The 4,250-nt window shown below is 36.1% G+C and overlaps 1 long non-coding RNA gene across 1 annotated transcript in view; it reads left to right on the forward strand.

The window, feature by feature from the left end:
• Positions 1 to 499: 499 nt before the first annotated feature.
• LOC118761187 overlaps positions 500 to 4,250 on the forward strand; it is an 11,779-nt gene continuing 8,028 nt past the window's right edge. The window contains exon 1 of the long non-coding RNA XR_004997202.1: positions 500 to 514. This is a non-coding gene — a long non-coding RNA (uncharacterized LOC118761187). The remainder of the gene's footprint in view (positions 515 to 4,250) is intronic.

Here is a 4,250-nt window from a genome sequence, read left to right on the forward strand (position 1 = left end):
CCACTTGAATAGTAGGTTTATTGACGATTTCACTAACGCAATGGTGGTACACTATCACTTTCGGCGTGGGGGTCTCATGTGGTTTAATAGCAGAGGGCGATGTCAGGTTATAAGCTGCTTATTTCACACGCATGTGTATACATATACACATATACGTACGCGGCAGACACATTATATTTGTATAGCTTTCTCTCTCTCTCTCTCTCTCTTTACTCTTTTACTTGTTTCAGTCATTTGACTGCGGCCATGCTGGAACACCGCCTTTAATCGAGCAACTCGACCCCGGGACTTATTCTTTTGTAAGCCCAGTACTTATTCTATCAGTCTCTTTTGCCATGTATACGCACAACACTCACACACACACACACAGACACACACACACACATGTAGATGCATATTCATGAACACACACACACACACACACACACACACATATATGTAGATGCATATTCATGCGCACACACATATATATATACTCACACACACACACATGTACGTATGTATATGTGTGTGTGTTCTGTGTGTGTATATATATGTGTTCTGTGTGTGTATATATATATATATATATATTGTTCTGTGTGTGTATATATATGTGTTCTGTGTGTATATATATGTGTTCTGTGTGTATATATATATATATATATATATGTGTTCTGTGTGTGTATATATATGTGTTCTGTGTGTGTTATATATATATATATATATATATGTGTTCTGTGTGTGTATATATATATATATATATGTGTTCTGTGTGTGTATATATATGTGTTCTGTGTGTGTATATATATATATATATATATATGTGTTCTGTGTGTGTATATATATGTGTGATTGCGTTGTTATCAGTTACAATGAGTGTAGATTACATTGGAACGCGATATGGAAGCCAATGGAGAATTTTGTAGAATGGATATGTGCACGAGTGTTTGTGTGTACGTATGTGCGTGTGTATGTATGTGTATGTGTATGTATGTGTATGTGTGTGTGCGTGTTTTAGCTTTAATGCAGAGTGATGTGTAGTGTGACATTAATTTCAGCGGGAACCGGAAGTGTATGTGAGAGCAACGTGCTTCGAAGGTGTTTAATGTCAAATATATAATAGCAATAATAGATATATTGTTAGGTTGCCGGGTAGATCAACTGTAGGGTATTATTGCCTTAATCGGCGTCACTACACACACACACGCACATATACATACATGTACGTATATATATATGTGTGTGTGTAACTATTTGAACTTTGGATATGTCTATATATATATATATATATATATAATATATATATATATATATATATATATATATATATTTACGATCACTTCTTTCAGTTTCCGCGACCACATCCACTCACAAGCCTTAATCGCCCGAGTTATAATAGAAGACACTTGCCCAAGAATGCCCCGCCGTGGGACTGAACCCAAAATGTGCTTCAACACACGAATTCACATAAAGAATCTAGCAAACCAAATACAAAATGAAATATATATATATATATATATATATAAATACATATATATACATATACATATACATACATATATATACAAAACATACATATATATATATATACACATATATATGCACACACAATACACACACACATATAATGTATATATATATATATATATATATATATATATATATATATATATATATATTATATATGTATGTAGTATTGTGTGTGGCGTGTGTGTGTGTATAAGTCCGTATGGAAATAAACTCTCCACTCGTTAGGATGTGAAAAATAACAGTCAATCATGCCCTGATGAGGATTTTTGCTTTTCTTGAACTTCAAAATACACTTTAAATATGTAAATATGAAAGAAAGCAATTAGCTGAAACGCTGCGTAGGCAATATGAATATTATAAATTTGATTGGACAAAGAATTAAAAAAATTATCATTCTATTTGTGTATTTTTCGTTTTCTTTGTGTGTAAGTATATATATATTAGAAGAAATGAGGTACTTAGAAATCTGGACGGTTTTATATTTACAGATATTTATTAGTATGTTACATGTTTTTATAAATCATATATCATATATTAGCGCTTTCGTCCACTCTAGTGTAGTTGTCAAATTGAACTTTTGCAGGAATTCTACGGCAAAACTGTTGTACTACACTTTGACAATTTTTGATATCTTGGCATCTGAAGCAGCTGGAGATACGATAGTTTGATGAAAAGAACCGGCTATTGCGAAAACGCATTTGGCCAAATTTTGACATACGACAGTTTAACGTAATAGCAACGATATATATATATATAAATGTACATGTGTGTGTATGTATATGTATTTGTATGTGTCTGTGTATTTGTCTGTATTTGTCTGTATATGTGTGTATAACTGTTACAGGAAATACATGTGTTTTAAAGCAAACTATATTTACATTTAGATTGCACATGACCACATAGATATACTTACAAATTGGCGTACATTTACGACATACGCACGCGCACACACGGACACATCCATACAAATATATTCTCACACAAAGAGGTATTCACACTTATATTTCGCATCAGACCTTTTACTAATACATCCATTTCAATTTGTCCTTCATTTTTTACCGACCCCGATTTCTCAATCTTTAAACTTTGTAATGTTCAATGTCTTGCAACTCTCGTCCCGTTTATGGTGATGTCGAATCGACGGCTTAGTAATGTTAGGGTGGCTCAGCTGAATTTTGACTCCGGCTGTTGTTGTTTTTATTGTTGTTGTTGTTGTTGTATTATTATTATGGTGATTCACAATTTCTCTTAGTAACATCTCAAATGTAGGAGTCTTCGCCGCTGTATTTACATTCTTGTTAACCTCTCCGACTGCCGCTCTATCATTGTCCACATTCGGCTGAAGATGTTCTGAAGGTTTTGTGTGGTTCGAACCATCTTCTGCCAGGTGATGCTTCGACGTCGACACTCCGCATGTGTCACGGTCCGATGTCGGTACTGATACGTTTTCGTATTTCACCATTGCTTCCTTGCTATTCGTTTGTGCTGATTGAGGCTGCAATGTAACCGAACCGTCGTTTCTACACTTGCTATTTACGTCACTCGCATTTTCAGAGCTATTTGATGATGCTACAACGGTGTCTGCGCTGCTGTTCAAATCTTTCCTCATAAACGTTCTTAATTCCAACTTCCGTTGTCCGTCGCACTCTGACGGCAGCAAATATCTGGAACACTCAGGAGTCTGCAAATTTACTTCATCGTTCGAATAATGACAAACGAGTGCTGATATTTCTGCTTTCGTTGTTGTTGTTGTAGTTACTGTAGTTGTTGTTGATGATGATGATGATGATGATGATGATGATAAGGGCGATGATGCAGTTACTGTGGTGACATCTGGTGCTGTTATCGTTGTTGTCGCTGTCGTCGTCGTGGCTGCAGAGCTTTCGTTATCATCAGAACTTCCGCTTCCGTTGTCAGATATTGTTCGCGTCTTAGTTGGACGCTTCCACACTCGGTTCTGTCGTTGAAGATTTGCTTTCAAAATTGGTTTTGTCCGATTTTGATTCTCTTCACAATTTACTGCCGATCGATCATCAGAGACCATTTCGTTACTTGCACCAATTGGTTTCGAGTCTTCCTGGTTGGAATCTGATATTTTTAATCGTGAAAATTTTTCACTGCGAGACATTTCTCTTTTGGTTCCCATTCCACTTGGTTTATCCTCCAGACGTTTGATCGTCAGTTCAGGTGCATTGAGTTTAGATTTAGAATGTCTGATGTACAATTCATCTTGTATTTCATCGCCACAACTAACCGTAGAAGACCTTCTAGATGCTTCCAAGCATGTAACCGACGAAACAATGGTCGGCTCCTTCATGTTTGAACATTCCAAATTGCTGTTGGCATGAAGGATGTGTTTTTTGTTATTTTCTTTCCCTTTTATAATATTTTCGCTGCTTCTTGTATTTTTGGCAAGTTTATTCGGTGCCAGGAGGTTAAAGTAAGTCTTTCGGTTTGCATCTCGAGAAGAATTGCCCTTTGAGTAACGCAAGAAAGAACGTCTCCATTGTTTCTCAGACTGATTACCGACAGAATTCTCGAAGATGTTGTCTGCAGAACTATTCGAGTAAAGTTTAGAACGTTTGTTTTCGGAATTGTTTGCTGGACTTGAAGATGGCGTCAGTTTAATACTGTTCAACGAAGCTTTGGTTTCTTTGAATTTAGCACCAATCGAACCTTCGAGGTTGCTCTTTGACCGCCGTAGCGATTGCTTCAACCGACAACTAAGACTACGAATGATT

Source organism: Octopus sinensis, unplaced genomic scaffold, assembly GCF_006345805.1.
Source record: "Octopus sinensis unplaced genomic scaffold, ASM634580v1 Contig10247, whole genome shotgun sequence".
Taxonomy (NCBI): Eukaryota; Metazoa; Mollusca; class Cephalopoda; order Octopoda; family Octopodidae; genus Octopus; species Octopus sinensis.